This window comes from Patagioenas fasciata, chromosome 12, assembly GCF_037038585.1.
Source record: "Patagioenas fasciata isolate bPatFas1 chromosome 12, bPatFas1.hap1, whole genome shotgun sequence".
NCBI lineage: Eukaryota > Metazoa > Chordata > Aves > Columbiformes > Columbidae > Patagioenas > Patagioenas fasciata.
The window spans coordinates 4066328-4093951 of record NC_092531.1 but is presented as its reverse complement, the minus strand read 5'-3'; the positions used below and the strand labels follow the sequence as shown (position 1 = coordinate 4093951).

The 27624-nt window shown below is 56.5% G+C and overlaps 1 pseudogene; it reads left to right on the top strand.

Moving 5' to 3' along the window:
• The first annotated feature begins 956 nt into the window (after window positions 1-956).
• On the top strand, window positions 957-15952 carry LOC136113511 (scavenger receptor cysteine-rich type 1 protein M130-like; annotated as a pseudogene).
• The last annotated feature ends 11672 nt before the right edge of the window (window positions 15953-27624 follow it).

Below are 27624 nucleotides of genomic sequence, written 5' to 3'. Positions count from 1 at the left end.
TGGGTCTTATGGCACTGGGGTGACTGGACACTCTCACCTTGGGCTCTTGGATGTGCCTGTTGCAGCACATGCTCAGTGCTCCTGGTCCGCACTCAGAGCTCAAGGGGTGAACAAACTGCTTCCCCCACTACAGCCAACCCTGTCCTGTGATGTTCTACCATTGCAGTGATGTGACACCTGAAGCAGAGCCATCCCTCATATATGGTCATGAACGGTGCTGGAGAAGTTCATTGGAGGACTGGGCCGTGTCAGAGGGGAGATAGCTCCCGATAATGTCTAAAAAGGTGCTGCTGCTTCGATTGGCTCCTCCTGTAACTGGGGGACATCTGCAGAGATATATTGCCCTCCTGTCATCATTGCTCCCCCGAGTCCCTGGAGCTGTGGCAGGGAGTGTGGCACAGAGGGATGTGCCATCAGGGCAGGAGGCTCAGGATGGGCACAGAGGGACTCCTGTCCCCTCAGACGCTGTGGCTGCTCCTCTGGGTACAGCTGTGCAGGGGTAAGTGCTGACTCCCTTGTCCTACTGCCCAGGGCCAGCGGGTACCAGTGTGGTCATGGGGATCTGTTTGGGAATGGGGTTTCTTTGCAGATGCTGCTGAGACAGGGGGCAGAAGGTGCTCAGTTCCACGGAGTCTGTGCCTTTCCCTGTGCCTGTCTGGGTGGGAGAGAGCACCTCCTTTTCCAGAGCTCCAGTGTTCTGTGCCTGGCTGGATTCACAGACCCCCTGTCCTGGGGTACCTTTTGGGACCCCTTGTCCCCAGCGCTCTGCCTCTGGACCAGCAGTGCCTCACTGGTGATGACAACACCCAGAGATCCCCAGGGCACTGCCAACCTCTGGGGTGCCCCAGAGGCTTGGTGCACTGCTCACTGCCCCTTGTTCCAGGGGAGCCCTGACCCCACGAGGGCAGTTTGTGCCCCCCAGAGAGAGAGAGGACAGGGACATCTGCAGTAGAGACATGGCCTTCCTGGGTGGCTGGCCCAGGGCTGATGCCAGGGGAGTGGAGGGGATGTGGGATCCTCTGGATCATCTCAGTGGGAACAGGGAAAGCCCTGGGGATGGGCTGGGTTTGGATGGTGCTGGGGCAGGTGGTTTACATGGGAAGCTGCAGCCCTAGGTACACGGGGCTGTTCAGGGAGTGCTGGGCTGGGGGCAGTGGGTGCCCAGTGCAGAGCAGGGCGGTGTGTGGGTGGGCATGGGTGGGGGGCAGGTGGCCGTTGAGGTAGGAAGAGGTGCCTTGTGTGGTGGGATGGAGAATGACCCAGCAGGTCTGGACATGGGCACCCCCAGCCTTGTGCAGTTGTGGGGACAGAAGGGACCCTCACACTGCTCTGGGGACCTGCAGGGGAGGGGGCTCCCACCCTGGTACCCCTGACTCTGCCCAGGCAGGATGTTCCCCCAGAGCTGCAGTGCTGGGGCTTGGTGCTCTCCTGACTCATCCTGTGTTGGTGTTTGAAGGTGCTGCGGAGGTGAGGCTGGTGGATGGCGGCAGGCGCTGTGCTGGGAGAGTGGAGGTGAAACACCAGGGACAGTGGGGGACCGTGTGTGATGACTACTGGGGCATGAATGATGCAGCAGTGGTTTGTAAGCAGCTGGACTGTGGATCTGCTGTTGGAGCTCCTCAGTACAGACACTTTGGGCCAGGATCTGGCCCAATTTGGATGGATGATGTCAGCTGTAACGGCACCGAATCTGCCCTGTCTGACTGCGAACACAGCGAATGGGGTGATCATGACTGTGATCATGCTGAGGATGCTGGAGTGATGTGTTCAGGTAAGGGGTCAACCTGATCCCACCTTTAGGGTGGGATGAGGGAAGGCCCTGGCCCTCTCAGGAAGCAACAAACATGATCTGAAGGAGTTCCCAATGTGGCCAACCAGTCTGCTGAGCTGGGACTGTCATTGCTGGTGTGACCGGTCCTTGGGAAAGCTGTGACAGCCTTGCGGGCACAGGAACGCATGCAAGCAGCACTGACCAGCTGCCCAACCCCTCCTGCCTCACCACAGGTTTGTATGATTTGGTTTTTGGTGTTTTTTTCCAGGATTTGTCCGTCTGGTGGACGGGAAGAGCCGCTGCTCAGGACGTGTGCAGATCCGTGATGGGGACCAGTGGAAAAGCGTTTGTGATTCCCACTTTCGCCCCAAGGCTGCTGAGGTGGTCTGCAGGGAGCTACAGTGCGGCGTGGCCCTGCCTGAGTCTGCAGGAGGTCACTTTGGAGAAGGGGCTGGTCCCGTGTGGGATGGAGAGCTTCAGTGTGTGGGGAATGAGTCCCTCCTGTCCTCCTGCCCCACGGGGTCCTCCAGGGACCAGGCCTGCACCCAGATGAACAGCGCTGCTGTCAGCTGCACACGTGAGGACGCAGGGTGGGGTGTTGAACACTGGGGTGAAACCCAGTCTGAGGAGGGGACAGTTGGTGCAGTGGAAACAAGGGAACTGGGACATCTGTTCTCATGGACTGGCAGAGTCTTGACCTTCCTGGGGATCACAGACAAGGGCAGGGCTGGGCTGATGCCCCAGGACAAAGTGAACACTGGGCTGGTAGGACTCCCTGGGATCAACATCTTGCTCCACAGGGGGTGCACAAAGGCCTGAGATGATGAGCTGGGAAGTACTCAGGGCAGACTATGGTCCAGGAGAGCTGAGGGTCCTGGGAGAAGCAGCAGCGTCTGCTTGGGGATCCCTGGGGACAGGTCTCTTCCCAGGGTGCTGGCTGGAGAGAAGTGGGTGCTCTAGGTGAGTCTGGTCCAGGGTCAGGTTGAAGGGTCTGTTAGGGTAGAAGGAAAAGCTGAAAGCTCTGAGGTCACAAATGACCCAGCAGAGCTGGAGCTGGTCACCCCAGCCTTACATAGCCCGTAGGGAAACAAGGGACCTCTGCACCACCCTGGGGACAGCGTGCAGGGGAGGGGTCTCCCACTCTGACACCCACAGTGCTGGGGCTTGACGCTGATCTGACTGGTCCTGTGTCAGTGTTTGAAGGTGCTGCGGAGGTGAGGCTGGCAGATGGCGGCAGTCGCTGTGCTGGAAGAGTGGAGGTGAAACACCAGGGACAGTGGGGAACCGTGTGTGGTCACTACTGGAGCATGAACGATGCAGCAGTGGTTTGTAAGCAGCTGGGCTGTGGATCTGCTGTTGGAGCTCCTCAGTACGGACACTTTGGGCTGGGATCTGGCCCCATTTGGATGGATGATGTCAGCTGTAATGGCACCGAATCTGCCCTGTCTGACTGCAAACACGCAGGATGGGGTGAACATAACTGCGGTCACAGTCTTGATGCTGGAGTGACATGTTCAGGTAACGGGTCAGTTTTTTCTCACCTTTAGGGGATGGGACTGGGGAAGGGACCTGGCTGTGCCATAAGGAGCAACACACATGCTGGATCTGGCCAAATTAATCAATCATGCTGCTGAGCTGGAACTGTCATTGCTGGTGTAACTGGTCCCTGGGGAGAGCTGTGACATCCCTGTGGGGACAGCACCCCATGCAGGCAGCAATGACCAGCTGCCCAACCCCTCCTCCCTGCCCACAGCTCCCCACAATGACCCATGAAACGGGGTCTATACCAGCACTGACTGACTCATCTGTGCTGCTGTCACCCTCTGAGGCAGCGAGAGGCCAGAGGGACATACAACTCTCCTGTTCCCTGCCTGGCCATTGGCCTGGGACCTGTGCACCCCTGGGCAGAGCACCGTGTCCCTGGATGAGAACATCCTCCTCGAGCAGGCCTTGGAGGGCTCTGGAAAGCACCAGCCATGGTAACAGCTCCTGCATTTCTGTGCTCTGGGATATCTCCCACCTAAAAGGAACCTCCCAACACTGCAGGAACAGCCTGGGATCAGAGTGAGCCTCTGGTTGCACACAGGTGATGATGGTCCTGCCTGGTTCAAGCTCTGCAGGGGCTGAGCAGCTGCAGCTTTGTCACCATCTGGGCCAGTTCTCCTGGACCCCAAGTGCTCACACGGCTGTGGTGCTGGGGGAGCGTGCTGGGCAGCACAGAGGACCTTGTGTGGGACCCCTTTGTCTGAGCAGCACCTGTGGCTGTGAGTGTGTAGCAGACACACACCTCAAGTGCTCTGGTGCTGTAGAGAAGGGGAGGAGGAGCCTTGGATGTATTTGTGGCACGAAGACTCACCCAATAGCTTCCCCTGGGATTTACAATGTGCAGTTTGTCCAGGGAGTCCTTGGAGCTGATGTGGGACATGGACAAGTAACTGCCAGAGGGCTCTGGGAAAGCCCAAGTTGTTTTTATTGTTTTGTTTTGTTTTGTTTTGTTTTTTTGTTTTTTGATTGTTTGTTTGTTTGTTTTCCAGGATTTGTCCATCTGGTGGACGGGAAGAGCTGCTGCTCAGGACGTGTGCAGATCCGTGATGGGGACCAGTGGAAAACTGTTTGTGATTCCCACTTTGGCCCCAAGGCTGCTGAGGTGGTCTGCAGGGAGCTACAGTGCGGCGTGGCCCTGCCTGTGTCTGCAGGAGGTCACTTTGGAGAAGGGGCTGGTCCCGTGTGGGATGAAGAGCTTCAGAGTGTGGGGAATGAGTCCCTCCTGTCCTCCTGCCCCACGGGGTCCTCCAGGGACCAGGCCTGCACCCAGATGAACAGCGCTGCTGTCAGCTGCACACGTGAGGAATCGGGGTGGGGTGTTGAACACTGGGGTGGCCCCAGCCTGAGGAGGGGACAGTTTGGGATTGTGGAGACAAAGGAACTGGGGCATCTGTTCCCACAGCTGAAAGAGATGTGACCCTCCTGGGGATCACAGACAAGGGCAGGGCTGGGCTGATGCCCCAGGACAAAGGGAACAATGGGCTGGTAGGCCTCTCTGGGATCAACCTGTTGCTTCACAGGGCATACACAAAGGCCTGAGATGATGAGGTGGCAAGTACTCAGGGCAGACTGTGGTCCAGGGGAGCTGGGGGTCCTGGGAGAAACAGCAGCGTGTGCTTGGGGATCCCTGGGGACAGGTCTCTTCCCAAGGTGCTGGCTGGGGATGAGTTGGTGCTCTAGGTGGGTCTGGGCCAAGGGCAGGTTGAAAGGGGGTCTGCAAGAGTAGAAGGAAGTGCTGAAATCTCTGGGGTTACAAATGACCCAGCAGGGCTGGAGCTGCTCGTCCCAGGCTTGCACGGTCCTTGGGGATAGAAGGGACCTCTGCACCATACTGGGGACAGCCTGGAAGGGAGGAGGATCCCCCCCTGACACCCACAGTGCTGGGGCTTGATGCTGATCTGACTGGTCCTGTGTCAGTGTTTGAAGGTGCTGCGGAGGTGAGGCTGGCAGATGGCGGCAGGCACTGTGCTGGGAGAGTGGAGGTGAAACACCAGGGACAGTGGGGGACAGTGTGTGGTGACTACTGGGACATGAACGATGCTGCAGTGGTTTGTAAGCAGCTGGACTGTGGGTCTGCTGTTGGAGCTCCACAGTACGGACACTTTGGGCCAGGATCTGGCCCCATTTGGATGGATGATGTTGGCTGTGATGGCACCGAATCTGCCCTGTCTGACTGCAAACATGCAGGATGGGGTGAACATGACTGTGATCACAGTCTTGACACTGGAGTGACGTGTTCAGGTAAGGGATCAGCCTGTTCCCACCTTTGGGGCTGGGATGGGGGAAGGCCCTGGCTGTGTTCTCGGGGAACAACAAACATGAGCTGGATCTGGGCCCAGTGATGCTGGTCGACCTGCCAATCTGGGACGGTCATTGCTGGCGTAACTGGTCCTTGGGGAAAGCCCAGAGGGAGCCGACCCCAGGGTGAACTGCCCCTGCCTCAGTGTGTCCTGACCCTGCCTCAGTGTCTCAGTCCCTCCTCACCTGGTGCCTTGGGCTCCAGCAAAATCCTCCATCCTGCCGTGGGGTGTCCTCTGGTCTGTACTGGTCCCCACCCATTCTGCCAGTTCCCAGCAAACAAGGCTGAGGATCCCTGTGCTGGAAACACGACAGGGCAACTTGTTCGGCACCCACACCTTGGAGGAAGAGCATGAGATGGCTGGTCATGCTGGGTTGTTCCCCCTCAGAGACATGGGAGACGTATGGCAGCCACATACCTCGAGTGCTCTGATGGTGTAGAGAAGGGCCGGAGGGGTCCTGGATGTGTTTGTGTCATCATCACGACCCCAACAGCTTCCCCTAGGATGTGCAATAGCAGTTTGGCCATGGCTTGCTTGGGGGTGATGTGGGATGTGGACATGTAACTGCCAGAGAGTTCTGGGGAGCTCCCAGGTGTGGCGTTGGATTTGTATGTTTGGTTACTTTTTTGTTTCTTTGTTTGGTTAGGTTTGATTGTGGTTTTGTTTGTTTTCTTGTTTTCTTTTGGTTTGCTTTCCCCGCCTCCTCCAGGATTTGTCCGTCTGGTGGACGGGAAGAGCCACTACTCAGGACGTGTGGAGATCCATGACGGGGACCAGTGGAAAAGTGTTTGTGATTCCCACTTTGGCCCCCAGGCTGCTGAGGTGGTCTGCAGGGAGCTGCAGTGCGGTGTGGCCCTGCCTGTGTTTGCAGGAGGTCACTTTGGAGAAGGGGCTGGTCCCATGTGGGATGGAGAGCTGCAGTGTGTGGGGAATGAGTCCCTCCTGTCCTCCTGCCCCACGGGGTCCTCCAGGGACCAGGCCTGCACCCAGATGAACAGCGCTGCTGTCAGCTGCACACGTGAGGACTCGGGGTGGGGTGTTGAACACTGGGGCTCTGTGGGGGGTTGGGAACAGAGCAAGGACCAGGCTGGGTGAGTGTAGGACAGAATGGGTAATGGGACTGTCTGCAGCATGAAAACCATGCAGAAGAAGAAAGGCCTTTGTCCCTCTGGCCTTTCCACCAGCTACGGAGGGTACAAAAGCACCAACCCACCCTTTCTGAACGCCTTCTTTGTCTCTGCCTACTCTGCCGGGGGCTGTCCTGAGGAGCCCCGTACTACTGAGGCCCCAGAGGAAGGCAGCACAATGGAGGAGTTTGCCTGGGTTGATGAGGACTGGGTTAGGGAGCAGTTAGGCCATCTGGACATCCATAATCCATGGGTCCGGATGGGATGCACCCGCGGGTGCTGAGGGAGCTGGCTGAGGTCATTGCTGGGCTGCTCTCCATAATCTTTGCCAAGTCTTGGGAAACGGGAGAGTTGCCTGAGGACTGGAGGAAAGCAAATGTCACTCCAGTCTTCAAAAAGGGCAAGAAGGAGGATCCACGTAACTATAGACCGGTCAGCCTCACCTCCATCCCTGGGAAACTGATGGAACAACTTCTCCTTGGTGCCATCTCAAGGCATATCAGGGATAAGAGGGTCATTAGGGACAGTCAACACGGCTTCACCAAGGGAAGTTGTGCTTAACCAACCTCATCGACTTTTATGAGGACATAATGAGGTGGATGGGTGATGGCAGAGCAGTGGACGTGATCTATCTTGACTTCAGTAAAGCATTTGACACCATCTCCCACAGCATCCTCACAGCTGAACTGAGGGAGTGCAGTCTGCAGTAAGGGTTCCAGAGCCTGGCCCAGGCTGCTCAGGGAGGTTGTGGAGTCTCCTTCTCTGCAGACATTCAAACCCGCCTGGACACCTTCCTGTGTAACCTCATCTGGGTGTTCCTGTTCCATGGGGGGACTGCACTGGATGAGCTTTGAGGTCCCTTCCAATCCCTAACGTGTGATTCTGTGATTCTCTCCTCTGTCCCCAGAGTACACAGGGTTCAGGCTGGTGAATGGCAGCACAGCGTGTGCGGGGAGGGTGGAGGTCCAGATGCTGGGGAGCTGGGGAACTCTCTGTGCCTCCCACTGGGATCTCTTGGATGCCCATGTTCTGTGTCATCAACTCAACTGTGGGTTTGCTGAGTCCATTCCTGGAGGAGAACATTTTGGGAGAGAGACTGGTCCTGTCTGGAGAGACTCATTCCACTGTGACGGGACTGAAGCCCACCTGGGACAGTGCCCAGTGGTCACCCTGGGGGCCTCCCCGTGCTCCCACGGGAACAACGCTGCTGTCATTTGCTCAGGTGAGTGCTGGGAAAATAGTGCATTAGCTCCGTTTCCCTTTGTGTGAGACATGGCCACCCAAAGCAGGGGTCCCATGGCAGCACCAGGCTAAATTTCTCCCTGGAGGATCCCTGAGGGCTTTCCTTGCTCAGACTGATCGCTCTGCTCTGGGAGAGCTGAGGTCTGAACAGAGACAGACACCTGTCCCCAGGGCAGCGCCTTAGGCCCTGGTACCACTGCCCGGCCCGGTTTCCATAGGATGAGCCCAGAACAGGCTGGTGGGGCTCTGCTCCATCCTGCAACTGCAGACAAACACAACCCATCCCCACAGAGAGCCCTGCAGAGCCTCATCCCACCACCCAGCAGCAGCAGACCCGGGTGTGAGCTGCAGACAGGGCCTGGGCTTTGCCCTCGCTTCTTGTCAGCACAGGGCTCACTCTCGCCATGTTTGGTCAGACAAAGCCCCTTGCCCTCCTCCCTGGAGGCTGCCGTGCTGCCCGGTGCCGCTGATGGCTGTGGCTCCTCTGCTGTCCCCAGGCCCAGCCGACCCTGCGTCCCTGCGGCTGGTGGGCGGCGGGAGCCGGTGCGACGGGCGAGTGGAGATCTTCCAGCGCGGGACGTGGCGCAGAGTCCTGGACGACCAGTGGGACGTGCGGGAAGCCAGCGTGGTGTGCCGGCAGCTGCGGTGTGGAGAGGCAGAAAAAGCCTACAACCCCCCAAAGCCTGAGCGAGGGACGGGCCCCGTGGGGCTGCGAGGGGTCCGGTGTGCAGGGCACGAGGCCAGCCTGACCCGCTGCAACACCTCCCTGCCCAGGAGTGCCCTGTTGGGAGGGGTTGTGGAGGACGTGGGAGTCATTTGCTGGGGTGAGCGGCGCTGCACGGGTCCCCAGGTGATGGGGTGGGGGGGCGGCCACCCCCTGACAACACCTGGGGTTCCTCCCCACTGCAGGGAGCCGGCGGGTCCGGCTGGTGAACGGGCCCGGGCGCTGCGCAGGGAGAGTGGAGATCTACTACCAGGGCAGCTGGGGGACCGTCTGTGACGATGGCTGGGACCTGTCTGATGCCGCCGTTGTTTGCCACCAGCTGGGCTGCGGAGGGGCGGTGGAGGCGGCCGGCTCCGCTCACTTCGGGGAAGGCTCCGGGCAGATCTGGCTGGACGGTGTGAACTGCTCCGGGGCCGAAGCTGCTCTCTGGGACTGCGCTGCCGGGCCCTGGGGGCAGCACGACTGTGGGCACAAAGAGGATGCGGGTGTCATCTGCTCAGGTGTGTGCCGGGAGCTGTGCCGGGATGCTTCCCTGGAGGCCGGGATGCAGGGCTGTCCCTGCCTGAGCCCCTGCCTGAGCCTGGCCTAGGGACACCCATGCACGGGTGCCCTCAGTTCGCCGGGGTCCCTGGGGAGCTCAGCTGTCCCCCAGGGTGAGCGGGGAGAGCAGGGGCTGTGTCCATCAGGGACTTCTCTCTGCCCTGGGTGCAAGGGGGACTTGCTGGCCCTGCCCTGCCTGGCTGGGGGCCTGGGGAGTGCAGGGGTGTCCTGGCTCCCACAGCCCCACACCAGCCTGTTCTCTTGCTGCCTTTCCTCCCAGAGTTCATGGACCTGAGGCTGGGGAACAGTGATGGCTGCTCCGGGCGCCTCCAGGTTTTCTACAACGGGACGTGGGGGAGCATTTGCTCCAGCTCGATGACTCCTGACACTGTGTCACTGGTGTACAAGGAGCTGGGCTGTGGGGACGGAGGATCCCTGGAAGCAGGCCTGCCCTATGGCAGGGTGTCTGGCCCTGCCTGGCTGGATTACGTGCAGTGTGAGAAGGGAACCAGCTCCTTCTGGCAGTGTCCATCCACCCGCTGGGACCCACAGTCGTGTGATGACCTGCAAGATGAGACCCACATCACCTGCAACGGTAACTCTGAGCCACTCGGGCACCGGTGTCACCCCAGCTTCTACTCCCCTCTGGGCACGGCCAAATGCAGAGAAAGAGCTTGGAGGGGTTTTCATTGCCATGTCAGACTCTTCTGCTGCTGGTGGCACAGATGTGACCACAGTTCTCAGTGCTCCACATGTCTGGGAGCTGTTGCCACCCAGCAGTGCCTGGGGGAGGCAGCGACATCTCCAAGTGGGCTCTCAGCAGAGACCAGAGAGGGTTCAGAGGAGCCTCCCCTCCATGGCCACCCTCCTGCTGCTCTGTGACCAAGATGGCACAAACAGGCACAAGCAGAGCTCAGCCCCGCTCTCTTCTGCACAATCCCCCGAGCCACCCCCTTCACCACCGTGTTTCCTTCTTCAGGGGGACGCCCAGAAATGCCCCCAGAGCCTTTGGCCCCATGCCCCAACTCCAGCAGCTGCACAGGTAGGGAGCTGCTCCTCTGCGTGCTCCTCTTGCCTGGCTCCTCTGCTGTCTGAGTGCCGTGGGAGCTCTTTGCCTTCTCCAGACAGGGAGAAGATCCGTGCCGTGGGAGGTGAGGACGGGTGCTCGGGCAGAGTGGAGCTCTGGCATCGCGGCTCCTGGGGGACAGTGTGCGATGACTTCTGGGACATGCAGGACGCCCAGGTGGCGTGCAGGCAGCTGGGCTGTGGCCCCGCGGTGTCTGCCCTGCATGAGGCTGCTTTTGGGGTGGGCCAAGGCCCCATCTGGCTGGAGCGGGTGGAGTGCCGGGGGACGGAGTCATCTCTGCAGGACTGCTGGGCCCGGCCTGGGGATGGACGTGCTTGCCGGCATAAGGAAGACGCTGCCGTGCGCTGCTCGGGTGAGCGGGGGGCTGGGACCCCTTGCTCAGGTATCGGCAGGGAGCTGGGGAAGGCCTTTCACCCGCTTGGTCCTGACACTGCCCCTGAGCTCCGAGAGCAGGAACGTTCCTGTGGGGTGCAGCAGCCTGGTGCCAAGCAGGGAGCACCCTTGGTGGAACTGGGTGTCCTTGCACCACTGCCCATGGGGCCCTGCAGCTCCAGCACCATCCATCCCCTGGGATGCCTGTGCCACCCTGCCCGCCGCCCAGCGCAGAGGCCCCGGGCCCTGTCCTGGATTCCTATCTAGCACTCTGGGAGGGGTAATTAGGGTGGGATGTGTCAGGGACCCTACAGACACCGTGTGTTGCAGGGGAGGCTCCCTGGTACATGCACTCCCACCCTCTCAGCCCAGCTCTCCTTTTCCCCCCCTGCAGCTGCACCCAGGACAGCAGCATCCCCACCCCGAGCAGGTAACTCATCCTCCCCAGGGCTGGGTATCCCAGGGCCAGGCTCTGACCCACAGTTGGGTGGAAGCGGCTTCTTGCTGGAGCGTGAAACTCCCAGGAGGAGGCACTGGGGTGATTATGTGGGGGTTGAGGAGGGGGTGAAATTCAGTCAGCAGGGTGGAAGCTTCTCCATCATTCCCCCTGGGGCCCTCCACTCTCTGCTGCCTTGTGTGATGGGGGTCAGGGCTGGTGCTGCCTCCATCTCTCCCAGGGCTGGTGCTGTTCTTCCATGTTCTTGCCCGTGTAGATCCCACCCGGGGCCGTCGACTGTCAGTGGGAGAATCTCAGTGCCCGTCATCATCTGCATCATCCTGGGGGCCCTTCTCTGCCTGCTCCTGGCCCTGCTGGCCTGGCAAGCGCCCAGTGCCAGGGCTGGGCGCAGAGGTGGGTCCTTCCACAGAGCTCCCAGTGATCCCTCCTGGAAGGCCTGGGGGTGCTGCGGGGGGTCAGTAAGGGGTACAATCAGAGCTGAGGGGAGGAGACTGTGTGCTGCCACCTGTCCCACACACCCCTTTGACTGTCTGGCCATAGGGCACCAGGAGGAAGGGGTGGAGAGAGCCCAGAGGTGGTTGGAGCAAGAGATGGAGCAAGGAGAGACAGGGCAGAGCAGGACCAGGGGAGATGTTATGCTGTAGGAGACGTTATGCTGGGGGAGATGTTATCCTGTAGGAGATGTTATCCTGGGGGAGATGGCCAAGGCTGACAGTGCTCTCAGTAGTGCTGGAGGGCGCTCTGGGGCAAAGGAGAAGACGGGAGGAACACAGGGCAGCAGGGCCCATCTCCATGGCGTCAGGTCCCAGGCTGACCCTCTGCTCAGCCCTGCCTGCCCTTGGTAGGACAGGGGCCCTGCTATGGACTCGTGGGGCAAACAGGGTTTGGCTCCAGGTGGAGGGGAAGCACGGGAGCTGCTGTGGGGTCAGACAAGGGGGATGACCCAGGGGTCAGAGGGGCTTGAGCGCTGTCTCCAAGGGGCTGATGTGAGGGTGATGCTGCCCCAGGTCATCTCCACAGTAATGTGGCCCTCACTGGGGATGTGGCAGCTGTTCCTGGACAGCATGGTGGGGCTGTGCTGTTGGAGCAGTCCTGGGCTGGGCCAAGGAACAGGTTTGGGGAGCACAGTGGGGTCCCATTGCCCCTTTGCCTGTCCCCATGCCAGCTCTGCCTCTGTCCCCAGGCTCCAGGACAGCCCAGGATCTCTTTCCCGAGGCTGTGTACGAGGAGATCGGTCACAGCCCAGTGTGGGAGAAGCAGGCGAGGTTTGGTCGCTCAGGTGGGTGTGGACACATCTGCAGGACCCTTTCCCCTCACCCCAACCCAGGGCTGATCCCCTGAAGCCCCCAGCCCGTGGTCCCTGCAGTGCTGGGGCTGTGTGGTCTGTGGGGAGAGCACCGCAGCCCTGGGCCCGGGAGAGGAGCTGCCTCCCAACCAGCTTTGTCCGTCACAGCTGGACAGCCCCTCTCTTCCTGCCCCTACAGCCACTTGACGAGTGAGGGAAGAGCTGTCCTGGGGCAGCTCTGGGAGCACCTTTGAGACAGGGCTTGTCCCAGGGGAGCAGGGTGAATTCCCAGCCCTCCTCCCCATGAAGCCCCAGCTCTGTGGGTCCCCCTTCCCCAGCAGCACTGGCCACAAACCAGGTCAGTGGTCTCGTCCCATAACACCCACTGCGCATCTCTCCAGGCTCCTCTTCGGAGCAGTCCCTCACCCAGCTGCAGCCCTACCCTGGGCACCGAGAGGAGGAGGATGGTCTGGGATCAGCACCAGGTAATGAAGCAGGAAGGGGCTGATCTGCCTGCAGACAAGTGAAGGACAGAGGTGTCACTGGGTGTCACCGTCAGAGATGAGGAGGACCTGAGGGTCTCCTGTGCTGCTGCCAACACCAGTGCCTCCCATCCTCTGCTCTGCACGATGGATCTTCTCGTTGTCACCAGCTCCCCTCTCTTTTCAGATGTTTCTGTTCTGCCTGAGGGTGACCCAGTGGATGGCTATGATGATGCCAGGGAGGTTTCTCTCCCTGGGGAGGGCGATGCCCCTGGAGAGGGAGCTCGGGAAATGCCCAGGGTGCCAGAGGAGGGAGCAGAACCCAGCGATGCACCCAGAGGTGAGAGGGAAACTCAGCACTGCTGGTTCCTGGGGTGCCACCCCCACTGCCACCCTGGTTGCTGCTGCACTGAGACCTAAACCTCCTGGGAAGGGGGCACCTGCCCCAGGAGTTTCCCGTGGAGGGACTGAAGGGTGGGAGAAGGAGCTAAGTGTGGTGAGGAGCAGGAAGGTGATGCACAGACCCCATGGGGTGAGCTGCAATGTCCCACACTGCTGCTTGCAGGGGGCAGCCTGTGCTCCCAGAGAAGTGCTGGGGTCGCTGGAGCTGAAGGAGACACCGCGTCCCTGTCCCCGGGGAGCATGGGCTACGATGACGCTGAAGAGATCTCTCTGGCACATCTGTGACACACAAAGGCTGTGACAGAGCTGGGTGCACAGCAGCCCCTGAGCCCCCGGCCAGGAGAGCCCATCCCTGCTGTGCAGGTGGGTGCAGCGGGGAGGGAGGAGAGGTCAGTGCAGCTGGGAGAACTGTGGGCACCAGGAACCGCCTCCCTTTGCCCATGGGCAGCACCAACAGACCAGAGTTTCCTCCAGTTGTTTTCCATTTTTACATTGTGCATCATATTTGTGCTTATTAAAAGTCTCAGGGGGTTTGACTCGGAGCTGGTTTGTGTCTGCCCAGGTGTCAGGAAATCTTCACGAGTTTTAACAGGAGCAGCAGAGAACAAAGACATGGTGGTGCGGAAGGGGTTTGTCTCAGGGACAACAGGCTTGGGGTCAGGTTGTGGTGCTGCCAGAGCCCGTGGTCCCTGTGGAATAATCATGCTGACAGAGAGGCTTCCATCCTGCTTTGCCACAGGCAGTTTCTAGTCAAAATGACTCTCTAACAGATCCCATGATGCTCCCCAGTGCCCATTTCTTCATCCCGAGATCTCCCAGCTGCCTGGGTCACGCTGGTCCCACAGTGCAGAGCCCATGACAGAGCTGCCAATCAGCGTCACCCCTGGGCTGTGACCCTGCAGAAGTGAACCCCAAGGTGGTTTAAGCATTGTTTCCCAGGGTATGCTCTGAACTAGACTTCAGAATAGGCAAAAATCTGCCCTTCAGAAGTCCAGTGTAGAGGTTTTATTAACGGCTCTCCTTGCATCTCTGAGTATTGAAAATTCTATTATTTCATGGTCGCTATGCCCAGGTGGCCTCCAACCACTACATTTCCCACCAGCCCTTCTCTGATTGTGAACAGTAGGTCTAGTGGGGCCTTACCCCTGGTCGGCTCATTTACCAGCTAATGAGGGAAATTGTCCTCTATACACTCTAGGAAATTCCTAGGCTGCCTCTTCTGTGCAGTATTGAGCTCCCAGCAGATATCCAGCAGGTTAAAGTCACCCACAAGAACAAGGGCTGTTGATTTTGAGACATCTGCCAGCTGCTTGTAGAATAATTCATCTCCTCCATCATCCTGGTTGGGCAGTCTAGAACAGACACCCACGAGGATGTCGACCTTGTTGGACTTCCTCCTCATTCTGGTCCACAGACACTCAACCTTGTCACTGCTGACCTCAAGTTTAACAGAGTCAAGAGACTCTCTAACATATAAAGCCACCCCTCCACCTCTCCTACCCTGCCTGTGTCTTCTGAAGAGCTTGTGGCCACACATAGCAGCCCTGCAGTTGTATGAGTCATCCCACCATGTTTCTGTGATGGAACTATGTCACAGCTTTCCTGCTGCATGATGGCTTCCAGCTCCTCTTGCTTGTTGCCCATACTGCGTGCATTAGTGTACATGCACTTCAAGTAGGCTGCTTATTTCACTCTTAATTCAGGCTTTCCATCCTTAGGCTGATCTTTGGAGAGCCCAGTTTCAATCCCTTCCCCCTTCAAACCCAGTTTAAAGCCCTCCTGATCAGCCCCGACAACTTCTGGGCTATAGTCCTCTTGTTCTTCCTAGAAGGATGAAGCCCATCTCATATGAGGAGACCAAATACCATGGAGTTTGCCCCATGGTCAAAAAACCCAAAATGTTGATGGTGACACCAATCCTTTGGCCACCTGTTAATGAGATGGGCTTTTCTACTCCTCTTATTATTTATCTCCTCATCTATCCCAGACAGCACAGGAACTGAGGCAAATATCGCCTGTGCTCCTGTTCCATGAACTGACTGACCCAGTGCTTTAAAGTCCTCCTTGGAGGGCAGTGTCTGTGTAGACACACTCTTTGTGTTAGCAGCAACAGCTTTCCTTTTCTAGAAACCACTGCCGCCTTTAGTTAAACCGGGGAAAAAAACCACACCCGGACAAAACCCCTGATAATCTGACCTAAAAGAGCTGGTTGTGTCCTGTCTGCTGGCCCTGCCACTCCCCAGTGTGTGTCACCAGCAACAGGTGAGAGGTCTAGCAGCAAGGAGGGACAGAATCTCTGCGCCCTACTGCACGACCTACCACGGTCACTGCTGCAGCACAGCGTGGGTCGTGCTCACCTGCCGCACAACCTGGTTCACCTCCAAGTGCCTGGTGGGCAGAGATGCGTCAGTGCCCTACTGGAGGCTTTTTAAAGACAAAGGAGAGGGGGTGTGATCACCGTCACCATGGTAACATCAGCCGCATCTGCAAGGGCTGTCCGGGACTTCCGGGTAGCGGAATCGAAAATGCGACCAGAAGCCCCTCTCTTTACCCTCTTCGACCTCTGTATCTTCGAGATTTCACTCACAGCTCCAGCCAAGCTGGCTTCAGTCTGCTGATCCCAGGAATGAGCAGTGCTGTGTCAGGGTGGGACAATAACCCCATCCATCAGGATAGAGCAGGACCTGACACGCTGAGCAGTGACCCTGAGGAGAAGGGCCTGGGCACTCCAAGGTCCCCACACAAGCCCGTGGTGCACGCTCACCATGAACAAGGCAGCTGCACACGGGGCTGCATGAGGAGGAGCATGGGGACCCAGACACCTGGAGTTCTCATCCCATTCGGTTCAGCACTGGTGTGACCCCACACACACGGGGGTGTGCCAGTGTGCGGCTTCCCAGTTTGGAGAAGCAGGGGGGAACTGGAGAGTGCAGGGCTCTGCCAAGGCAGGTTCAGCGCCTTGTGCACATGCGGTGGGATGCTGAGGGACCTGGGCTGCTTTGGCCCAGCAGCGCTGGGGAGGCTGCAGCAGTGCAGGAGTAGCCTGAGAGTGCTTGAAGGGTGGTTTCAGAGATGGTTGAGGTTTTCTTCCTAGTGGGAAGGAGCTTGAGAAAGAAATAATGGCACAAAGAGCAGCTGGGGACGTCCAGGTTGGACATGAGCAGCAAGGAATGTGACTGGAAGGGCAGTGCTGTGGTGGAGCAGGTCAGCAGAGGGAGTCTGCATCAGCCCAAGGCTTTGTGCTTCAAGGAACAGTTGGGGAGGATGGAGAGATCTCAGCAAAGGAAGGAAGATGCTCAGACAAGAGCAAGGTGGGGCAGCAGGGGGGATGTCTGCAGCCTGCAGGGAAAGAGGTGCAGGGGATGCCACAGCACAGGACAGGCTGTGGTGGAGATGATCAAGGGATGTTAAAGAGGCTGAAAGCCCCCAGCAGACATGAGCTCCTTCTCCCCTTGGCTATGGCTGTTGTCTGCACCTCTGATGCCTGTGAGGAGACACCTTGTCCTTCTAGCACAGGGGCCTCATGGCCTCCTTGTCCCCAGCCAGGAACCTGGGAGGTGTGGGACCATAGTCCTGCCCTTGGCCTTGCACAGCCCCACATCACACTGTCCAGGAAGGGCCCTGGGCAACGTGGGAGGAACAGAATCTGACTTCCCAGGGCCGGGGGTCAGGGCTTGGCCCTTTGGCTAATGAAACACATCCAGGTTTACTGATCATCAGAGCCATCTTTACTTTTCTTTTCTGACCTTCAGTTTTCTTCTCTAACCGAACCTGGATATAGTTTCTCAGTAGGTTCCCTCAGTGGGACCCATTAACAGTACAAGAAACTTTGCAGTTTGAATCTGACTTTGTCTTCTTGAGAGTTTTCTTCAACTGCCCCTCAGGGTCTGATGTTCATGGACTCAGCACCAAACCCACCAGAGGAGTCATTAAAGCACCTTGGGCTGCTCCTGTGCTGCTGAGCTGGGCTGGGCTCCTGGGACAGAGGGAGCTCCTGGCAAGCGGCAGCGCTGCAGAGAGACAGCTCTGCCCAGGAGCAGCTCCTCTGCACAGCGTAGCAGGGCTGAGGGCTCTGCCTGGGGATCTCAGGGAGACGAGCAAGGCAGAGAGAGATTAAAGGTGGTCAGGATTGGGAGGATGACTGAGAGCTCACTGGAGGAGAAACCTTTGCAGCCCTTGCCGTGGTAAGTCTCTGGGTGCAGGGCAATGCAGCTGTAGCTCCTGGAGGCATCTCCTAAAACTGGCACAGGCACAGCTGGTGGGATCTGTCAGGGCAGGGATCTTTATCAGCAGCTTTGAAAATCTGAGAAGCAAGTTGTGCACCCAGGGGTGCCCAGGGCTGTCCTGCAGAGCAGGGTCCCTGCACCCCAGGGCTGTGCCGGGACAGGGACTCTGCCGCCTGCCAGGGTCAGAGCTCAGCCTGCCCGGGGAGATCCCATGGCAGAAGCTGCGGGTGGAAGGAGCGACCCCTGGCAGGGCAGGCAGGGAACTTGTGGGGTTGAAGGGTGCTGTATGGGTCAGGGCTGCTCAGAGCTCCAGATCAACCCCACAGACATTACATGGGGTCCTTCTGAACCACCACATCGAGAAAGGAACAGCTGCAAGGGAAGGAGCCTGCACTTCAATTTTCCACTGTTGGTTCTCTGGGTGTGCAGTGGGAGATGGGGATTTATGTCTCTGGTTTGGAGAAGACACTGAGACCCCAGTTCTCGTTAGGACTTGTCTGAGCTGCTCCTGAGCCCCTACACACACAGAGCTGCCCCTGGGCAGTGCCAGGAGGTGTGAGCAGGACAGAGCTGAGCACACAGCGGGTGGGACGGGGTCTGTGACACTGACAGGGAGCAGAGCCAGGGACAGAGACACAGCTGCAGGCAGCACAGACATGGGCAGGGAGAAGGAGCTGTGACCAGAAATGCTGGGGAGGGGATTCAGGACCCCCTGCCATCCCCTGCAGTGCATACACATTTCCCAGTGTAACCCCTGGTGTCCTCTCCTCCCCAGCAGAGCCTCTGCCCCAAAGCCACGGGGTCCAGGTCACCAATCTCCACCTCAGCAGCTGCACCTCCAGATGAAGGGTTCCTGGAATGCGGTACAGAAAAAAGGTGCTAAAAGTACTTGCTCTACAGTGTCATTAAGTGAGTGGCAGCAGCACAGTCGGGTAAGGAGAAGGTTCCACAGCCTGCCCGTCTGCCCTTCTGTCCTTGCTTTATTTTCTGGTAGCACTGCAGTGTCCTTCCCTGTTTCTCCACCTGTCCCTGGTGCTCTTGCTCTCTGGAGTTGGGGTGGGAGTGTGGGTCAGTTTTGGTTCTGACACCAACTCAGGGGGTTTTGCCTCGGAGTTGTGTTCATGAAATCTACATGCCCAAGCTTCATTTTAAAGTGCAATGAACTGTTTTTTTCAGTTGGTAGAATAAGAATGAGCTGAAACATCCCTCCATCAGGGAGGGGGTTTTCCGTGAACAACAGCATATTATTTTCCTCAGAGAAGTCTCCCCTAACTTGTCACTGTCCTTTCCTCCTTGCACAGGTCCTCATGCCCACAGGCAGCAAATGTCCAACAGCAGCTCCATCACCCAGTTCCTCCTCCTGCCATTCACAGACACACGGGAGCTGCAGCTCTTGCACTTCTGGCTCTTCCTGGGCATCTACCTGGCTGCCCTCCTGGGCAACGGCCTCATCATCACCACCATAGCCTGGGACCAGCACCTCCACACCCCCATGTACTTCTTCCTCCTCAACCTTTCCCTTCTCGACCTAGGAACCATCTCCAGCATTGTCCCCAAGTCCATGGCCAGTTCCACCTGGGACACCAGGGCCATCTCCTACACAGGATGTGCTACCCAACTCTGTCTGTTTTTGTTTTTCATTTCAGCAGAATTTTATCTTCTCACCATCATGTCCTACGACCGCTACGTTGCCATCTGCAAACCCCTGCACTACGGGACCCTCCTGGGCAGCAGAGCTTGTGTCCACATGGCAGCAGCTGCCTGGGCCACTGGGATTCTCAATGCTCTGCTGCACACAGCCAATACATTTTCACTGCCCCTGTGCAAGGGCAATGCCCTGGACCAGTTCTTCTGTGAAATCCCCCAGATCCTCAAGCTCTCCTGCTCACACTCCTACCTCAGGGAACTGGGGCTTATTGTGTTTAGTGTATTAGTAGCATTTGGATGTTTTGTGTTCATCGTGGTGTCCTATGTGCAGATCTTCAGGGCCGTGCTGAGGATCCCCTCTGAGCAGGGACGGCACAAAGCCTTTTCCACCTGCCTCCCTCACCTGGCCGTGGTCTCCCTGTTCCTCAGCACTGGCATGTTTGCCTACCTGAAACCCTCCTCCATCTCTTCACCTTCACTGGATCTGGTGGTGTCTGTTCTGTACTCCGTGGTGCCTCCAGCCGTGAACCCCCTCATCTACAGCATGAGGAACCAGGAGCTCAAGGATGCCCTGAGGAAACTGATGGCTGGATGCTTTTCAAAGGCGTTAAACTTTCCATGTTCTGCATATCACTCATGACACGACTCATGACAGTTTAACCTGTCTTTTTTATATTTTGTAGTTGTAGATGATTTTTTGGAGTTGGGGAAAGACTTGTTTGGGTTTGCTTTTTTAACTCTGATAATATTGCTAACAAAGAAATGTTATTATTCATCCCACATCTCTGTCCACCTTTATAGATCAAGTCAAAGACCTTGCAAATGAGAAGTCGTGCTCTCTGTGTATTTAAGGAAAATAAATGACCCTTCCATGAATTGTTTGTCTGAGATCCTTCCTCTAAGACCTTTGTGAAGCTCAATACGAGGTGTCTGTGTGAGAAGATGGAGGAAACAGTCCCAGCAGAGCAGCTCTGCCAGGCAGCACCAGCCTTCTTCTTTCCAGAGTCGTTGTCTTTGCACTTCCCCACTCTCCTTCTCAGCCCTTGTGCTGGTGTAAGGCCTGAGCGCTCCCCAGGCTTTGTCACAGTCGTACTGTGTGTCAGTCCTGTGACCAGGACAGGCAGTGGACGCTTGTGTGACAGAGCCGGCCTCAGAACAGCAACTCCATCAGCAAGGACATCTCCTTAGCACAGTGCTTGAAGGGTTAGGTCTTCTTCCCAAGTTCGTTGAAGAACATTCCCTAGTAACAGACTCTGAAGAGGCTCTCTGTTTGGTTTGTTTCTCTGTAGGCTCAGTATGAGGAGATCAGGGTCCCAGTGCGGCTTAGAAGAGACTTCGGGCTGGTTGTTCAGGTGTTGCTTGTTGGTGGCCAGCACCCACACACATGGTGAATAAGGCAGGGTCCCTCTGAGCACCCTCCATGGCCACCCAAGAGCTTGTGTGGGAGGTGGTCAGTGGCAGTGACCACCATCAGCTGGGGCTGCCTCCCAGCCTGACCAGTATGGCCCCGCAGAGTCACCACAGCCCAGGCACCACAGCCCACTTGATCTACACAGCAAAACCCCCAGTTTAGGGCTGTGGGGAGCGTGGGGAGAGGGTGCAGGAATGGCAGCCAGGCAGAGCGGATGTGCTCTCCTTGGGCAAAGGCTCTGTGGGGAGATGGGACCTCCCAGGAGAAGAGCAGAGCAGTGTTTGTGTGCAGACATGGAAAGAGAAACCCTTTGCCTGTGGGTGACAACTTGGGTCAGGCTGCCCTGTCCCTGGGGCAGCAGGAGCTGCCTGAAGAGCCCCGGGGTCAGGACTTGGTGCTGTCCTGGGGAGCGGGGCTGGCACAGGGAGCTGAAGGCTTCCTGTCATCGGGACAGCCTGAGCGTGGCAGCCAGAGAGGCAATGTCACTGACCTCTGTTTCCTCCATTTCATTCTACAGGTCCTGTCCAGATCGATCTTCTCTGCTGGGCTGGGCTGGAAAATGCCCCAGAGAGGGAAACACCAGTGAAAAGCTGACATGCGTGAGTGTGCAGGGTGGGGGCACCAAGCTGGATGGAAGGGCTGACACACCAGCTGTGCTGGCATCCAGCAAGACCTGGACAGGTTGGAGGACTGGACAGAGGAGAACCCAAGGAAGTTCTGCAAAGGCAAGCGTAGGGTTCTGCACCTCAGGAGGAATAACCCCAGGCACCACTACAGGTTAGGGGCAGACCTGGAAGGCAACTCTGCGGAGAAGGACTTGGGAGTTCTGGTTGACAACAGGTTGACCATGAGTCAGCAATGTGCCCTTGTGGCCAAGAAGGCCAATGGTACCTGGGGTGCATTGCGAAGAATGTGACCAGCAGGTCAAGGGAGGTGAATCCTCCCCCTCTGTTCTGCCCTGCCGAGGCCGCATCTGGAGGTACTAGGTCCAGTTCTGGGCTCCCCAGTTGAAGAAAGACAAGGAATTACTGGAAAAAGTGCAGTGGTGGATTGCAAAGATGACAACGGGTTTGGAGCATCTTTCTAATGAGGAGAGCCTGAGAGAGGGGGTTTGTTCAGCTGGAGAAGTTGAGAGGGGATCTTATCGATGTTTATAAATATCTCAAGGGTGGGTGTCAAAAGGTTGGACCAGACTCCTTTCAGTGGCGCCCAATGATAGGATGAGGGGCAACAGGCACAAGCTGAAGGTTCCATCTGTATATGAGGATAAACTTCTTTACTTGGAGGGTGACAGAACCCTGAAACAGGGTGCCTGGAGCAGATGTGGAGTCTCCTTCTCTGGAGACATTCAAACCCACCTGGACATGGTGCTGTGCGATCTACTCTGGGTGAACCTGCTTTGGCAGGTGAGTTGGACCGGATGATCTCCAGAGGTGCAGGGAACGTGGCTCACTATCAAACCCCTTTGCTATTTTAGACTTGTAAAACATGCATGGATCTTTGTGCTACTTGTACTCAGGTACAATTAAAGGCATTATGTAGGCCATGGGAAAAGATAAAATGGGGTCAGTGGGCCTTGCATACCTGTCAGGTTGATTTTTATCACACCTCTAACGCATCTAAGGGGTGGCAATATGTACACACTGCTGTGGATACAGTGTCAGGACTAATTACATGGGAGGGCGACAGTCACGGACTCCACACAATCCAATGTGAATTCAAGCAAAGCCGTTTATTGTTACATTTCTCCTTAAGTATCTTTTTGACCTGTCCATGTGCCACCCACACATCTAAAGGCTGCTTGCAATTGGTCAATAGCTACTGTTCACGCGCCGCAAACTAGCAAATAATTGGATTTTACAAATCTGCACGAGCTCTAAGCAAAAAGTATCTACTAAATTGCTGACTTGCTGACTCTTCTTCACTTGCTCAAGGCTCGACTCTTGCTCTCTTGCTGGATACAAAGGCCTCAGATGCCTGTTCACTTCAGTTCCATACAATGTCCATTAACTTCAAGGAAATCCCTCAAATCTCCCACAATTTCTATCAATATATCAGCAACAAGAGGAGGACCAAGGAGAATCTCCATCCCCTGGTGAATACAGAAGGAAACATAGTGAGAGAAGATGAGGGAAAGGCTGAGGTACTAAATGCCTTCTTTGTCTTTGTTCTGTCTTTAACAGTCAGAACAGTTGTACTCCAGGTACTGAGCCCCCTGAGCCAGAAGACAGGGATGGGGAGCAGAATGAAACCCCAATCATCCAAAGAGAAATGGTTGGTGACCTGCTGCACCACTTGGACACCCATGACTATATGGGGCCAGATGGGATACACCCAAGGGTGCTGAGGGAGCTGGCGGAGGTGATCACTGAGCCACTTTCCATTATCTACCAGCAATCCTGGCTAACTGGGGAGGTCCCGGTTGACTGAATATTGGCCATGATGACACCCATCTACAGGAAGAGTTGGAAGGGCGACCTGGTGAACTACAGACCCGTCAGTCTGCCCTTGGTGCTGGGCAAGGTTGTGGAGTAGATGATCTCGAGTGATATCACAGGATTCATACAAGAGAACCATATGATCAGGCCCAGTCAACACGGGTTTATGAAAGGCAGGTCCTGTTTGACCAACCTGATCCCCTTCTATGACAAGGTGATCAAGTAGACAAGGGAAAGGCTGTGGATGCTCTGTCCTTAGACTTCAGCAAGGCCTTTGACACCCTATCGCACAGCATCTCCTGGAGAACCTGCAGTTCATTGCCTGGATGGGTGTATCTACGATGGGTAAAGAAGTGGCTGGAGTTGTGGTGGACGGAGCCAAATCCATTTAGGGACTGGTCATGAGTGGTGTCCCCAGGGCTCAGTATTGAGGCCAGTTCTATTTAATGTCTTTATTCATGATCTGGATGAGAAGATCAAGTGCACCCTCAATAAGTTTGCAGACCACACCAAATTGGGTGGGAATGTTGATTTGCTGGCAGGTAGGAAGGCTCTACAGAGGGATCTGGACTGGTTGGATCAATGGGCTGAGGCCAGTTTTATGAGACTCAACAAGGACAGGTGCTGGGTTCTGCAATTGCATCATAACAACCCCATGAACGCTACAGGATCATGGAAGAGTGGATGAAAAGCTACTTGGTGGAAAAAGATCTGGGGGTGTTGATGGGCAGTGGCTGAACATGAGCCAGTGTGTGCCCAGGTGGCCAAAAAAGCCACCAGCGTCCTGGCTTGTATCAGGAATAGTGTGACCAGCAGGACCAGGGAAGTGATCGCCCCCTGTACTGGGCACTGGTGAGGCCGAACCTTGAATCCTGGGTTCAGTTTTGGGCCCTTCACTATAAGAAAGACCATGAGGAGCTGGAGTGAATTCAGAGAAGGGATCAGAGTTGGTGAAGGGTCTGGGGCACAAATCTAATGAGGAGCAGCTGAGGGAGCTGAAGCAGTTTAGCCCGGACAAAAGAAGGCTGAGGGGAGACCTTTTCACTCTGCACAGCTCTCTGAAAGCAAATTGTAGCATAGAGGTTCTTGGTTTCTTCTCCCATGTATCAAGTGATATGATGAGATAAAACGGCCTTAAGTTGTGCCGGGGAAGGTTCAGGTCGGACATTAGGAAACATTTCTTCATGGGAAGGGTTGTGGGGCAGTGGAACAGGCTGCCCAGGGCAGTGGTGGAGTCACCACCCCTGGAGGGGTTTAAAAGACTTTTAGATGAGGTTCTCAGGGACATGGTTTAATGCTAGAGTTGGGTTATGGTTGGACTCAAAGATCTTGAGGGTCTCTTCCATCCAAAATGATTCTATGATTTGGTGCTTCTAATCCAAGTCCCAATGTGTGCAAAAGTTTCCTTCATAGAAGAGAAAGAGTGACTGGTAGAGAAAAACATAAAGCTGAAACTGAATGTCAAGACAGTGAGCAAACCCTGCTGTCCCCACAGTCAGAGGGAAACAGGGCTGGGAAGTGCAGACCTGGCAGTGGTGTCTCTGCTGCCCCAGAGGGCCTTGATGGACATGAAGGTGATCTCCATGACTGACAAGGTGCTGCTGACAGGCCCACTGTGAAAAGTGTTGGTCCGTTCCTCAGCTGTATCATCAAGGGGGTGAGTGAAGGCTGGTGGAGAGAAAAAACAGAAGTTTAAATGTGTAGACACATACATGGAGACTCCAGTGCAATGTGCTTCCTATTCATGGACCGCCTTACATCTACTGGATAGAGAAATGACGGACATGCCACACTCCCGTGGTGGCAACCAGTTTGTTTCACAAAGACACCGAGTCTGTCTGCAGTGCTGTCCGGGGTGTCGGTCACACATCAGTGTGAATGGGGATGGCTGCCCCGTACAGGACCATCGCTGTCTCTGCCCAATGTAGGAGGGGTGTGCGAGAGCCTTGGCACCTCACGTAACACTGCAGGTCTGTAACTGGCAATAGAAGGAACAACTTCCCTGAGTATGATCAGACAATGTGGGGATGTTCATGACACCGCTGCCATTACAGTCAAAGGAGCTGGAGTCAACCCAGCTGATGGAAAAGACAGAGAGAAACTTAGCTCTATCTGTGGTTCCAGACTCCATTCATCAAATAAATCCCTGCATAGGCTGCCCCAAACATAAGAAATAAAGATTCTCTCATCCTGAGAGTGGGTATCTGATGTCAGTTCTATTGACCAAAGAGATTCCCCACCACTCTACAAGAAGTTGCCCCCAGATGCTGCCTCTCCTCTCCGCATTGCTCCACTCAGCTTGCAGCCAGCTCCATGTACTGTGCATCACCTCTGGCACTTCACATGTCACCTCGTCTTTGCATCTCAGCACATCAGTCTTGGCCTCTGCCTCCATTCAGTAGCACAGGACCTGAGACAAGGAGCTCACAAGTCAGTGTCTATTGCGTGTGCACCTGAACTGAGGCCAGAGGAATCCATCTCCTGTGGGTTTGTGTTGTGCGTGGGGGTAGCTGAGGACTACAGACATGGAATGGGGGTAGAATTTCTTCCCTCCCCTCAGAAAAGGCAAATTAGATCATTTCGTGCCCCTGTCTGGTCGTCATGTCCAAAGACGGGAAGTGAAAATCTGATTCCTGGACCATAATATTTTTCAAATGAGAGAAATGACTCTGCAGGAAAAAAGTGTCTCTCCTCAGCTGAGACAAGGAAATCAGTGCTGACTTGAGCCTGCTTCACAGCAGGTTCCTCTAGAGCTCCAGAGACACCTGGAGGGAGCCCAGAGAGGACAGAGAAAGGGACATCATGGGCTGCTCCTCTGTTGCTAAGCTGGGACCAAGGGAGCTCCTGGCAAGCGGCAGCGCTGCAGAGAGACAGCTCTGCCCAGGAGCAGCTCCTCTGCACAGCGCAGCAGGGCTGAGGGCTCTGCCTGCAGCACCAAGGGCACAGGAGCCAGGCAGAGAGAGAGGAAAGGCAATGTAGGGTTGTAGGTTGCTGAGGGCTCACTGAGAGACAAATCTTCACAGTCCTAACATGGTAAGTCTTTGGCTGTAGGACAATGCAGTTGCATTTCCTGGTGGTATCTCCTAAAGGTGGTACATCCTGTATTACCGGATCTGTCAGATCTCTCACACAGTATTTCTCACGTAGAGGAGAAGAACATGGTCCAGAGCAGGGCTTCCCTGCTGCACCATCAATGGGAAAGGGCATGAGGGCAACTTCTCCAGAGGGTGACTGCAAGGGGGAGGACCCAGGGGTGCCCAGGGCTGTCCTGCAGAGCAGGGTCCCTGCCCCTAGGGCTGTGCCGGGGCAGGGACTCTGCCGTGTGCCAGGGTCAGCGCTCAGCCTGCCCGGGGAGATCCCAAGAACAAGGATGGGAGAAGATGTGAGTGAAAGGAGCAAACCCTTCCAGGGCAGAAAAGATGCTTCTGCTTTGGAGAGGGTGCTGTGTGGGTCAGGGCTGCTCACAGCTCCAGATCACCCCCAGGATTTTTCCAGGGGGATGCCTCAAGGAGAAGTTCAATGCAAGGACTACCAGACAGATAAGGAGCTTTCCTGAGCCTATCTTTTCAGTTTCCTCTCCCAAGGGGTGCAGGAAAGGATAAAATGAAAATGAGCTCTCATGCTTAAACAAGTCACTGAGACTCCTGAACTGCAACTCTGAGTGATCAGTACATCTGCCAGAAGGCTCATAACATCCCTTTACCATCCCTCTGCCTGTGCACAGCACCTGCATCACTTGGCTGGACCCCTCAGCCTAGTCTAACCTGTCCTGTTTTCCAGCCTGCAAACAGGAAGATGCCCCCAGGCAGTGCCCTGTGAACAGGCAGGATCTGTAGGGCCAGGGGGAGGGCACAGAGGGTGGGATGGGGTCTGTGAGCACTGACAGGGAAGAGACATGGACAGGGAAACACCTCCCAGGGGAGAATCTCCGGGCAGCAGGGAAATGATCAGAAATGGGAGGAAACTGAACCTGGAATTGTTATGGGAGGGAGCACAGAGAAAAGTCCCTGTGATCCCCTGCAGTGCAGATCCCTCCTGTGAGCAGCCCCCTGGCCTCCTGTCCCACCCAGCAAAGCCTCTGCCCTCAGGGCCGGGGGCTCCAAGGCATGAAGCAGCTCCTGTGCAGCCAGAGCTCCAGTTCCTCTGCAGAGCACAGGGGCTGAGAGCAGCTGCCCGGCAATGTTGGTGTCTGGGAGGTGGCTGCACAGCTGGGGAAGGGTGACGCTGTCTGAGTGCCCGGCTGCCTCTGCCCTGGCCTCTCTCACACCCACCCTCACCACATTGTCCTTCTTGCTCCCCTGCTCTGGGTCACTGCTGTTGGGATCTTGTTCTTGCTGTCAGGCTCTCTGGGGATGGCAGCTTCAGCTGCAGAGTCACAGCCTGATCTTGTGGGTCCTTTCCTGCAGGTGTGTTCGTGGGAACAGGTGTCCAGCTTTGCTCTGCCCTGTGGGGCTGTGGGCAACGCAGTCTGTGGGGCTGGGGTGTGAGCTGAGGCTCCCTGAATCAAATGCTATCATTAGGACTCTTGTTTGTCTCGTTAAGGTTTCCTTCCAAGCTGTGAGCTTCCA